Raw genomic sequence first — 14279 nt, 5'->3', positions numbered from 1 at the left:
CTAGTGGTCCCGCCGTAGTCGAAATTCGACTATAATTAATTGAAATTATAAGTTTGAACATTATTAAAGTTATATTGCCAAATACTTCTTTATTCACAGACCTCGCCAAGGCCAAACTATAGACAAATATTAATAAAGACAAACAATATATAATCTATTCTCAATTTGACGTTGAGAACAAAAGTTTAACAATAAATAAATAGTTTGCATGCGTGTGTGCGTCAAATACAATGTGTAATGTTTTTTTTTATTGATTTAATGTATTTTTTAGGCATAATTTAAAAAAAATATTACCATTTGGCACTCCTTCTCTGTATTCTCTATAAGTGTGGGAAATTTCGTACTCCTCCGTCCGCGCAATTTTCGTAAAAAGGTATACAAAGCTTTTCCTTCACGTATTAATATATAGATAACACTAAAACATACATACGACTAGTTTGTTGAATATAAACTACTAGCAAATGTTTAACACACAGAAATAAATGTTGTCAATAATAATAAACATCAGCTGCTAAAAAGACAAAGCGTTCCCAAAAAAAACTGCCCAAAAAGCTCAATGGATTTTCCAATTTTATTAGAATTCTACTAAGTAATCCTAAAAAAGCGAACCTTGAATTATAATTGTTAAATTGGCAACACTAATTTGAAACAATTCAATAAATAGCAAATTAATGTTCATGAAGTAGTCGAATGTACCAACAATACGTTCGTTCATATTGCTCTTCAAAAATACGTTTACCGTAGAAGTCATTTTACATTGCGAATCGAACGTCTCAGGAATGCAAGGTTATTGTCCTGACAATATGCATGCAATACGACATGTGGTCTGCGGTGATTCCAGACGAATGATTTCAAATATCAATTGTAGAACAGAGCAGACATTCGAGCTGACCATAACAACATTATTTAGTAGCATATATGGAACCGTTCCGTTGGTCAAGCGCTTAATGACATTATTTATTTATTTATAGCTTAGATGGGTGGACGAGCTCATAGCCCACGTGGTATTAAGTGGTTACTGGAACCCAAAGATATTTACAACGTAAATGCGCCACCCACCTTGAGATATAAGTTCTAATGTCTCAAGTATAGTTACAACGGCTGCCCCATCCTTCAAACCGAAACGCATTATTGCTTCAGGGCAGAAATAGGCAGGGTGGTGGTACCCACCCGTGCGGACTCACAAGAGGTCCTACCACCAGTGGCTTTTATACTGTAACACGGGAATCGTTTGTCGAAACCAGCGATCTTTGTGAATGGTAATTAAGGATCTGAGTAGATCTATTTAGCTCCGTTACTGATAACGCAGGCAAATATAGATTAGCTAACGAATGTTGAAGATTAGACAAATGTTTGACGTTTGGTTTTCAAACTTACTTTCCGACCACTGAAAAAATGCGTTCTTGATCGGTTGATACGTATAATTTTGAAGCGGCGTTGAGTTATAAAATTTATTAAAAAATATTTATTTTCCCTGTCAGCGAGTATATTTCATTGCAAAACAAATCACTATGTCAGCTCAAACTTAAAGAGAATAAATAGCAAAAACAAAACGATAAAGAAAATATAAAACTTTATGTTTTCTAAAAAACCTTAATGTGTCCAATATATGTACAATTTGAATAACACTTTGCTTGATGAACCGCGATTAAAATACTTCAAAAGCATTTCAAATCGGCCCTATATACTACACGTCGGCATAAGCTTAATGTTTTATAGTGCAGTGAGCCCCGCCGCCATTCTAGCTTACAGTGACATATAAATGGACACGGGACTCGTAAAAGGCTTAACATCACAGTCTTATGTTGACACCTTTAAACGGATTATATTTATTGGTCACGACTTCTCCGTTTAGACCTTAAAAGGTGTAACGCGTCTATTGGACCGTGTAAATGACTCCATAGAATTTAAAATTAAAAAAAAAAAAACAATTCAGTGTTGAACGTGTTTCAAAACGAATTTCAACAGTACACACATAGAAGGTGACACAAATACACACTTAGAAACAGTGGGCAAACAAAATCACAACCCGTCTTTTTTGCAACGAAAAACTGAATCACCTGACTAAGCTACTGGTTTGGTCTGTAAGGTATGTTCAAAAGAATCAAACCCGCCGTCGCTTTTCTACCCAAGCTTCAGATTCACGCAAAGATAGAACTCGGACTGGGCAAGGAGCAACTCCTAGTATTACTACATAAAGCAAATTTCGCTATCTCTCCCCACGAGACTCCAATCTGGGGCTAAGCCGGCACCGATATAGACCGATTGGCATGCATACAACTACCTATTCAAAGACATTAGGTCGAAGGTCGTGACTGTTTCGTTTTGGAAGTAAGCCGTTTGGTATTAGCAAAACCAAGTGAACGCAAACCCGATTATACTAAATTCCAAGCATTATATACTATTAAAAACTTTTTTGGATGGTCCAGAGTCCTTGCCGCGAATTCTAGGACTCGACTAGAAGAGAATATTACAAACATTTCACCTAGAGATTGCTGTCATTTTGAAAAAAATATGTACAAGATGGCTAGCGGTAGAACTAGGAACCAACGATATGCAGCATATTCATGTTTAATTTGTTTCTCATATAATTGATAACAGAATAGTTACATCTAAAATCCTGTAGGTGATCAACTTAATATGTAAAGGCATGTAACAATGCCTATTCCGTAACTATTTTCGACTTCCGTGAGAAAGCGCGACGTAGCCAATTTCATTGGAACGGATAACGTTCATTGTGGAAACTTCAATGATTAATTAAATTGATTGACATGCTCATTCGTTCCACGATGGCGGGTCTTTACGGTTTCTCGGTAGCACCTGGCTCTATCCCCTCTCGAACGAATTATTCCTGCATAGTCACTTCGCTTAATTGGGTATATTCCGAATTTGTTCTGGCCGCATCGGGCATCTTGGTATGAATGGAGCAAAATTCGATATAACCAAGAAGCATTTACAAGCGCCCATTTAATTCAAGGCTTTCACTAGTCACTAATTTCACAATAACGCTAATGTACGATTTTATTATCCGGCCACGAGATAAAAACTACTTACGTTAATATATTTTTACGAGCAATAATAAAACGAATGTCATCATTTTCTGTAAAGCCGGTAGCCAGGTTCGTCAACGATTTCGAATTTCCAAAGTCTCTTTAGTGTTTTAAACTTTCAAACGGACTTAACTGTTCGGATCGGATCGATTAACTGAACTGGTTCAGAGTTAATGGTTCCGTATAAACATAATTAAGATCTCAAAGGGAGCCGATTGATCCCGGAGTCATTAGTTCGAAAATGACATTCAATTAGAAGGGTATCCATTTGTATCCAGGGCTTCTGTGCTAGTTTTCGTGGAGAATACGTTTTAAACTTATTTAGAAAAGCATAAATTTAATCAAATATTGACTTACGAAGAGTTGTTTCTTGTAAATTGATAAGCCGTATTACTTTTCAATTAGTTTCGTTCGTATAATTTATTTTAAAGGACAAATATCATTCCAAAACTTTCTAAAGTTTTAAATTCATGTCTGGGTGGTTTTGTTCTATGTTTTTCAAATGGTAAAAGGTTAATACCATTCAAATGTTCTAGAATAGTCATTGGCGCTGAAGCATTTACTACTGCTGCATTGTAGGGCTCTCTCGCATAGCCCACAGATTAGACTAGATGATAATTTTTGAAGGGATTTTATGACCCGATAACTAAGACCTTTAAATCATGTCTTATTTTAATTTATATTATTATTTTATGAAAAATGATAATATGGAATGAAATGAGATGAGATGATATGGGATGAAATATAATCTCAGTAAAATTGTGGTCATTTATCTCTAGATATATCTAGATTTGCTTACGAGTGTCCCCCCCATTAGATGATAAGAGCTTGCCGTGATGACCACGGTGTGAGTACCTCCGCGCACCTTGAGATCTTACTACTACCACCCATATACACTGTTTTACATCTATATTTTCGTAATGAAAGGATATGAGATCACTTTAAAAATATTAACTCTCGCTTCACTTGCTCTGACGCTTGTTTTGTATGCAGTACGCAGATTTACTGATGAAGCGAAAACTTTTTAGATCAATGTTCATTGACATTAAATAATGTCACACCAAGTCCGTTGAATTTTTTGTTCACCGACCCTACACGACACTCGATCGAAAACGCAGGTCAAAATAATTACAGACACGCAACATGTTTATATCTTATCGTAGTTTCACTAAATAAATTACAATGACAAATCCGGCACATCACTCATAGCATACTGACTCGATCATGCCGCAGTTACGCCCCAAACTGCCGGACCGAGGATCATGGATTCGATTCCCGCTTCAGACATAGATTCGTATGATGAAAAAGTTTATTTGTTTTTTTGTCTGGGTGTTTAATATCTATATATAGACTAGCCGACCCGACAGACGTTGTAATGTAAAAATTCATTCAAGTCGATCCAGCAGTTTAGTTGTAGTATAGATAAACAACCTAGACACCGACTGCAGCGTCATCTGCCGGGCTGATTTGTGAATCTAAACCATCCAGGGTGCTACCCAAACGCATACAAAAAAATCATTCAAATCGGTCCAGCCGTTTAGGAGGAGATCAGTGACAAACACACGCACAGAAGAAATATTTAAAAGTATATAAGTATGCGTATCATGTCTGTGACCATAGTATGATTATTCCTGGTTTGGGGCGAGATGACCGTGTATCACTTACCACCGATTATTACCATTATTATTGTAATCTCATTTTTTTTTTATTGCTTAGATGGATGGACGAGCTCACAGCCCACCTGGTGTTAAGTGGTTACTGGAGCTCATAGACATCTACAACGTAAATGCGCCACCCACCTCGAGATACAAGTTCTAAGGCCTCAAGTACAGTTACATTTTTCATTTAGCCTAGATGCACAAAAACATTTTTTTTTTTCAATTGAAACATTTAAACTTTTGTCACCGTTTTTAATGTTTTTTATTTTTTAATTAGTTAAAAATTAGAAAATTGTGCTCAAATTAGAACATTTTTGAAGCGAACCGATGAGATTTTTAATTCCAGTAAGCAATAGTACACAGAAATCCAAACATTCTGACACGAATTGTGTAATAGCTGAATCATCAGTTGTAATGAAATCGAAAAATTACAAATACACTATCGATTACACAAATCGATTCACAGAGCGTCACAATTACGTACCTACATGTTATTTTTAATTTTTTATTTTATTTTATTTAATTAATATTTTTAATTTTTCAAATATTATTTTAAACTATTACAAAATTAAATTATATGGAGAACTCGTAAATCTACTATTAAAAGTGCCTACGTTTTTTATTGTAACTTTGGCAACAAGGTTACTTTGACTGTTTTCATTCACCAAAATGTGCTTTTAGGGATCTTAAGTTTCCTCATATAATTGAAGATTAATAATCTATACTAATATTATAAAGAGGAAAGATTTGTTTTTTTGTTTGTATTGAATAGGCTCCGAAACTACTTGACTACTACTTGAACCGATTTGATAAATTCTATCACTGTTTGGAAGCTACATTATTCCCGAGTGACATAGGCTATAATCTTTTTTGAAAAAATTAGGGATCTTTACTAAAACTCCAATAATGTAACCTAAGGTGTAAAAAAAATACCTAAAATACCTATTCTTTAAATCGCGTGCCCTGCGAAAACTATTGATGATAAATTAAAATAATGTACTACGACTTTGTAGAACACATTATTATTTACAAAAAGTGTCGCGGCAGCATACGTCTAACTATCATAGTTATGCCGCAATATGTGTTCTTTTATTTTAAAAAATAAAACGACGTCAAATATCGTTGAAATTTTTGTAAAAGACCCGAGCGGAGCCGGAGCGGGCCGCTAGTACTGATATATAATATAGATAAGAAGGTTTGAAGGGTGGGGCAGCCGTTGTTAATATACTGAGACCTGAGAACTCATATCTCAAGGTGGATGGTGACATTTACATTGTAGATGTCTATGGGCTCCAGTAACCACTTAAAACCCGGTGGGCTGTGAGCTCGTCTACTAATATGGGCATAAAAAAAAGGTAACGACGAAAGGAAGATCTTCCACCGAGCGGGTGAAATTACTCGGTAGATTCACGATCCAGATGCTATTAGAAACTTGTATGTATGTTGTATGCTGTATGTATGTTGTATGTTGTATGTTGTATGCAAACATATCTCGAAAATGTCGTTAACTGTTTCAGGCATGTATCAAACATATAGAACTACACATGAAAATACAGATTAACCAATAAGATATCTTTATCTCTCTGGAATTTGTAAATCAAAATTTTACTCTAAATGTTTATGTAAAGTTTCTGTATGTAAAATCTTTTGGCACATGCTGCACCGGCCCTTCATAATGTGGAATAAGGGCAGGATGAATAAAAATGTTACATAAAATATTTTTATCCAGGGTCCATAGACATCGCAGTGTAGATACAGCGACCCATGTCAAGGCATGAGGTTGAAATCTGGATTGGATTATGTAACAACTGTTCCACCGGACGTATAACCGGAAGGCATAATTACTTCGTGGCAAATAGCTTGGCGATAACAACCAAACACCACCGACTAAGTTTTTTTTTCCTACCTATGCTGATAGCCTTGAGTGGCTATTTTAGCTTCGCCTTAACATGTAGGTGAGCTCACGAGGCTCAAATCGGAGTGTTGTTAACACTGGCCCTAGCAAGAGCATTGCTTCGCAGACTCTACCACTGGATCGGAAACGCGACCCACTGAGAAGATCCAGCGAGAAACTCAGTGGGCAGCGAGAAACTCACTGGGCTAAAAAAGGTTGGATTATAGTTACTGCTAACGTATCCGTTTCAATCTCAACTTTTCAATGGTGAAATAGACCGTAGACACGTGACTCGTACAATGAGAGTGTGGTCATTAAGCAAGTTTGATCAGAGATTGAATTTAATCGAAATATATACAACTACACATTCATACAAATACTCATACATACCAATACACACACATACAAATATACAAAATACACGAAATAATCAATGCAACATCCGCCAGTGTCAATTCACATGACACAAATTATTTCCAAACTGCCTATTCAACGTCAGATCATGACAAAAGCGGCGGCATATCGATTAGATCTATATATACTACGCACGGAATTAATTTAACCAGAACGGTCTCGTTGATACCTATTTTTAATGTTGTATCAAAAGACCAAAATGACGATAATTTTTTTTTCAACCTTAGACGACTAGCCAGACTCACGACCACTGGGAAATAATTACTGGAGTCCATGGACATCACGATATGAATGCCGCCGTCCACCTTGAAATATGAAGTCGAAGTATCGATAATTTTGTATAAATCGCGTTGTTGTGAATGTTAATATGTAATTCTAAACTAAATTCCAATAGGCTTTGTTACACATTTTTAGTATCCAAAAAAGAAGGAGATTTGCATTTCCACAGCACTTTATGTTTATTCAGAAAGTTTTTCTATGTATGTGATCTGATTTTAACAATTCCTCTTTCATTTGATAGTTTGTATTTTTCTTGGGGTCTCGTTTAAACTCGATCAAGATCTGACTAGTTTTTGAAACCAGAAACCATGGTTTGTTTTGGGAAACAATACGCTTACGAATGATGATAATATTTAGGCAAATCTATTTAAAAATTAAGTAGAGATTCCTGTTTTTTTTATTCTTCAAAATATTCTTATAACATCACATTTATACTTTAATTTGTACAATTGGTGGTAGGACCTCTTGTGAGTCCGCGCGGGTAGGTACCACCACCTCGCCTATTTCTGCCGTAAAGTAGTAATGCATTTCGGTTTGAGGGGTGGGGCAGCCGTTGTAACTATACTTGAGACCTTAGAACTTATATCTCTAGGTGGGTGACGCATTTACGTTGTTGATGTCTATGGGCTCCAGTAACGACTTAACATCAGGTGGGTTGTGAGCTCGTCCATCCACCTAAGCAATAAAAAAAAATCGGGTTTCATTTTTATAACACGATGTTTTATTCCTTCACCGTGCAAGTCAATTGTGAACGTTTGTTAAGTACGTACGTATTTCATTAGAAAAATTGGTACTTACCTGCGGGATTCGAACACCGGTGCATCGGTAGACACGAATGCACCGGACGACTTATCCTTTATGTCACGACGACTTATTTTAAAATTAATATCCCAATTTATTTATGTAGACTAAAAATAATTAAACACAATAATTTTATATTAAACTTATACGGTTGAAAACATCAGTGATTGAATAAGTAATAAATAACATGAGACTTTTTGGCGGGAACGCGAGGAGTGAAGTTATGTGATTTGTTTTATTTTGTCTATTTAGTGTTTCTTCAGACTTAAATGTGTAATAACGGTGGTTTATAAACTGTTTAATATCTGTGAAAGTGCATAAATGTGAGAAAATGAAACAAAGCCGCTGGACGTAACTTCCCGGGACCGTCCAAAAAGTCCACAGAAAAAATCTCCGTAAATGACCACCATTTTACTGAGATTATATTTCATCCCAGTTGATTAATGTTCCAAATTAATCATCTTCATTTCATGTCACTCCATATCATTTTTCATAAAAATAAGAATGTAAATTAAAATAAGACATGACCTAATAAAGGTCGTAGTTACCAGGTCATAAAATCTCTTTAAAAAAATTTGTAATAACATGAAAAAAACTGTTTATGATTAAACTAGCGTAAACTTAGACTTAAAAAATTAAAGATTATAAATCAAAAGATTGCCGACGCGGCTAAAATGAAATGTCACTAATATTGAAACATTAAAGTTTGATTGTTCCGTACAACTATCGCTCCAATATCTATCTAGGTAGAGTAAATAACAGCATGACATTACGTCTTACGGCTCATTGATCTCGGTCAGAATGCATGCCGTATAATATCTATATATCTATATAATACATTGTATCTGTAATGGCGCCCAACCTGTCCGGTGAATACTAACGACCTATGAAACGCTTCGCGTGGTTCGGTCATTTAAATGTCCCTGTAACGTCTAAATTACGTGTCGTGAAGTCAATTGCAGTGGAACTTAATTTGAAAGCGATCTTCGCAATTCAATCACATTAAAGATAGCTTCTATTATTCGACTTCGACTGACCCGGTGGTGCAGTAGTCAGCGGACCTAACTGATGCGCCGAGGGTTGTGGGTTCGATTCCCACATCGAGAAAACATTGTCAGATGAACGGGTTTGTTTACTGTTTTTTTTTTGAACGAAACGAACGAACCAGTAGACATATTTTAATTATGTATTATAATCCTCACGCAAGGCTACGGTACTGTAACATAATAAAAACCGAAGATATAAAAAATGGCGAATTTATTATAAAATGAATCTAATTTATTCAAGAGTAATTTAAACGGTAATATATTTAAACAATAAATTAGTTTAAACAGCTCTTTTTTAATGTTTTCCATCGGAGAATAGGATGAACAACACATTCCTGAATCCTAAATTAATTCCATCTACTTAATACAAGCTTTAAGATCCGCAATTTTTTTTATTGCCCTTGTACGCAGACGAGCATACGGCCCACCTGATGGTGAGCGGTTACCGTCGCCCATGGACTTCAGCAATGCCAGGGGCAGAGTCAAGCCGCTGTGTACCGCTTAATACTCTCCACAAGCCTCGTTTGACGAAGGACATGTTATTTCTCGACAACTTCGCAACAACGACAAATATATCGATTTAATACCGGAATAACTTAAAAATTAACGTGTTACGAATTTGGTATTTTTTTATATTCCATCCGTTCTTCTATAGCTAAAAATAAGTTTGATAATTCCACTATTTATAATTTACTTTTGCACTATGAAATATACACACACACACACATGTATGAAATATTGTTAAAAATGTAACAACCTGTATTTATCACTAGCCAATCTTTTCATACAAGAACTTATATTGATATATGATATTTTCAGTAGATCTATTGAATTAAAATTGTAATTTATGTATGTAAGTCGTTGTGGCCTAAAGGATAAGACGTCCGGTGCATTCATATGTAGCGATGCACCGGTGTTCGAATCCCGCAGGCGGGTACCAATTTTTCTAATGAAATACGTACTCAACAAATGTTCACGATTGACTTCCACGGTGAAGGAATAACATCGTGTAATAAAAATCGAACCCGCAAAATTATAATTTGCGTAATCACTGGTGGTAGGACCTCTTGGGAGTCCGCACGGGTAGGTACCACCACCCCGCCTATTTCCGCCGTGAAGCAGTAATGCGTTTCGGTTCGAAGGGTGGGGTAGCCGTTGTAACTATACTGAGATCTTAGAACTTATATCTCTAGGTGGGTGGCGCATTTACGTAGTAGATGTCTATGGGCTCCAGTAACCACTTAACACCAGGTGGGCTGTGAGTACGTCCATCCATCCAAGCAATAAAAAAAAAGTATTAAGTTGATTTTTTTATGAATTATTTCGTACTAAATCGTAAATAGTACATGAAATTGCGCATTCAGAAATGGTGCACCTTAGTCACGACATGATCTGAACAAACCCAACGATAATTGAGTGTCGCAAGTGGCCAGGTCACAAGGTGTGCAAAATATAAACTTGAAACACAAAATGCTCGCAGCTCATTTGCTCTCACTGTATTTGAAATAAATGAAGTAGAAAGATAAAATGAATAAAAACACCGTCTGGAATATAATATTATGATTTTTTCACGAAAATTTTACCTTGTAATAAATACAGATCGTACATTTTTAACATTGAAACATTTATGGCATGTTTTTGTCGAGTAAAACTATTTAATAATACATTTATAGATTTTAAAATATCTCCTTAATTTCACGAAAATATTGCCTAGTAATAAATACAGATTATACAGATTGTACATTTTTAACATTGAAACATTTATGGCATGTTTTTGTCGAGTAAAACTATTTAATAATACATTTATAGATTTTAAAATATCTCCTTAATTTCACGAAAATATTGCCTAGTAATAAATACAGATTATACAGATTGTAAATTTTTAACATTGAAACATTTATGGCATGCTTTTGTAGAGTAAAACTATTTAATAATACATTAATAGATTTTAAAATATCTCTTTAATTTCACGAAAATTTTGCCTAGTAATAAATAAGGATTATACAGAGTGTAAATTTTTAACATTGAAACATTTATGGCATGCTTTTGTAGAGTAAAACTATTTAATAATACATTTATAGATTTTAAAATATCTGATTAAATGTCTCGCTTTCAAGTTTAAAACCAATTAAATCGACTTTAGGTGCCTAGAAAAACCTGTGTCAGGATTACGATTTTATTCTTTAAAATTCGCAACACGTTTTAACTAAGCAAAAGAGAGCTAAACGGAAATAATTTAACGCTATAAACCTGACGCTAACTTCCTTCATTAAACTACATCTTTGCCGGTCTGCTGGGACTTAAGTGTTGCCGTTATATTAGCGCTGGTAAGTGCTAATATACGTAGCTAAATCACGGTAAGTGATGTTCCCGGGTGACCCAAATCATCAGAGACGAGCGGGAATACGCTTTTTTCCAGAATACGTACGTATGTGATGCCGTTTTACTGTTTTAAATTTCTGTTGATTAATTATTTATTTACGACAGGCAGTGCATTTTTTTTTTGAAGACATGAATATCACCGTACTTTGTCACTAGTCATTTAGAGTCTTCATTACGTGCGTTTCATAGATATTAGATATTTTTGGTTTTCATAATTATTCGCTTATTTCTTAATCCAATCTCCCCTCAGCTTGTTCAGTACATAGAACGAATTTAATGCAAGAGAAATCGGCGCTCGAGGCGTGGCTGGCACAAGGCAGTCGCACTCCGGTTCAATTAAACTCTTATTAAAATGTGTTCTCGTGAAAGGCAGTTTTCTAACTCGCATACAAACTGGATCAATTAAAATTAATAATATTCGAATAAAATAGGTGTGGTTGTAATGAAAACCATTAAACGCCGCGCATAAGCTGATATTAATTGACTTTGCTGGGATACGCTTACGGTTACATTACGAGTGGTTATAATAAATTATGTTTCGTGTATTTTATGAGTTCACGAGATGTGAATTCACGACAAGATATGTTAATCATTAAAATAGTTAGTGATGGAAAAATATATCGAAATATTTTTTTTATTGCCCTTGTAGACAGACGAGCATAAGGCCCACCTGATGGTAAGTGGTTACCGTCGCCCATGGACTTGAGCAATGCCAGGGACAGAGCCAAGCCGCTGCCTAGGTACCGTTGAATTAAACATGTACGCGAAGTTGGTATGATCTATTAATTATATTAACGTCTACAGCAACAATTTTAAACCTTTTCATTTAGGAACAATAAATATGTATGTATTTTTGTAATATTACTGAAGAAGAAACAAATTATTTTCGTTAATCGAAACAAAACTCAGATTTAATAATAGTAATCTATATATTAATATGTGAAGCAAAAACTTTGTATCCCTTTTTACGAAAATTGCGCGGACGGAGGAGTATGAAATTTTCCACACTTAGAGAGAATATAGAGAAGAAGTGCACAATGCTAATATTTTTTTTAAATAATGCATAAAAGATACATTAAATCAATAAAGAAAACATTACACACACTACATGCCATGTATTTGGCGCACACACGCATGCATACTATTTATTGTCAAACTTTTGTTCTTGACGTCTGTGGTCAAATTGAGAATAGATTAAATATTGTTTGTCTTTGTTAATATTTTTTATAGTGTAGTCTTGGCAAAATTTGTGATTATAGAAGTATAAAACACAATCATAATAGTGTTTGTAAACTACAATTACAATTCCAATTAATTATAGTCGAATTTCGATTACTGCGGGACCTCTAGTATTAATTTAAGCAGCGTAACATTTCATTCGGATTGAATAAAATAATTCAAAGATTAGAAGAAGACAGAAGAGCTCTGAATATATTAATCGTATAATCGAAGTAATAAGTAGTCATCTGAATATATTAATCGTATGTAGAAGTAATGAGCAGTCAGAAGTAAAAAACTCTATGAAAAATTATTCTCACGTTATAAAACCCTCAATTAAGAGTGTCCTTAAATTTCTTAACTTTGAATTTCAAATAATGTGCTTCGAAAAATAATACAAAACAACCACTGTTACCGATGGAATCGATCGATTTTCCGATGATTTTGAGCATCAAATTTTTTATGCCTGCCACAAACCCAATATACGTATTTTACGTACAATAAACACAAAAACACAAAGTCGAAATACAATATATGCAAAACACAATACACAAAAAGTATCTTCGGTATTAGACAAGGCTTTGGCAGTGTTTGTGGCAATAATACTTGCTGTGTTTGTTTGTTCGCTTTTGATTGTAGTAAATGAACACTTATTTTTAAGCTATTGCATAGCTTCTATCGCGGGCCTTGAGCGCGGCGACTGAATCAATAAATTCCGTAACGAAAATAACCTGACACCCCCACTACGCTTACTATGTAACTCCCGTTCAACACATTCACACGTTGCGCTGGTGTAGTGTTTGTGAATAAGCGCGCGGCGTGACGTCGCACTGCATGAGTATCATGAAAAGTCTGCCCATCTCTCTCTCGCGCAGTCTAGCTTATGAGTGTGAAGGGGACAGTTAATGTTTTGCTTTTGTTAATGTTTATAAATATAGCGTGGTCTTATTTTTATTATTGTTTTAATATTAAATTATTATTGTCTAATTGTAATTGCATAAGTTGATAAAAAATGCTTTGCAATAGCTTTACCGCGGCAGTCCCCGGGTGCCACACGTCTTTTTTTTTGTTATCTTCGCGACACACGACAAATTTCGAACCAATCATAAAGTATTTCAATGAACAAAAAGCGAATCTTTCAAGCATCAAATCGATCGACACGGGAGGTTAGGCAACCGCAGCGCGACAATCTCTTTCATTTAAAAGTTTTTTATCTTGAAAGTCTTCGGTAGCAGCCATGAAACCACTAATAGGCTATGCGGTTCCAGAACTTTGTACAGTCGACTCTGGGATTTTTTAGAATACTTTTTATGTAGCTTTAACGCAAAAAAATTTAAAGATTTTTTTTGTAAGATAATGCCAAAGTATGAATCTTATGTTTTCATTTTTTTGAATAACTTTAATCTTAAGGGCAGGTAATTAAAAACGTTCTTTTACGATTTTATCAATGCTCAACCACCGTAAAATTTCACACATATTATTTTAAAAAATGTATAACAAATTCATTAAAGTTACTAATGCGCTCAGAAGCATACGT

Source organism: Bombyx mandarina, chromosome 10 (assembly GCF_030267445.1).
Source record: "Bombyx mandarina strain Sakado chromosome 10, ASM3026744v2".
Lineage (NCBI taxonomy): Eukaryota > Metazoa > Arthropoda > Insecta > Lepidoptera > Bombycidae > Bombyx > Bombyx mandarina.
The sequence above is the reverse complement of the archived record's forward strand: the minus strand, read 5'-3'. Positions refer to the sequence as shown.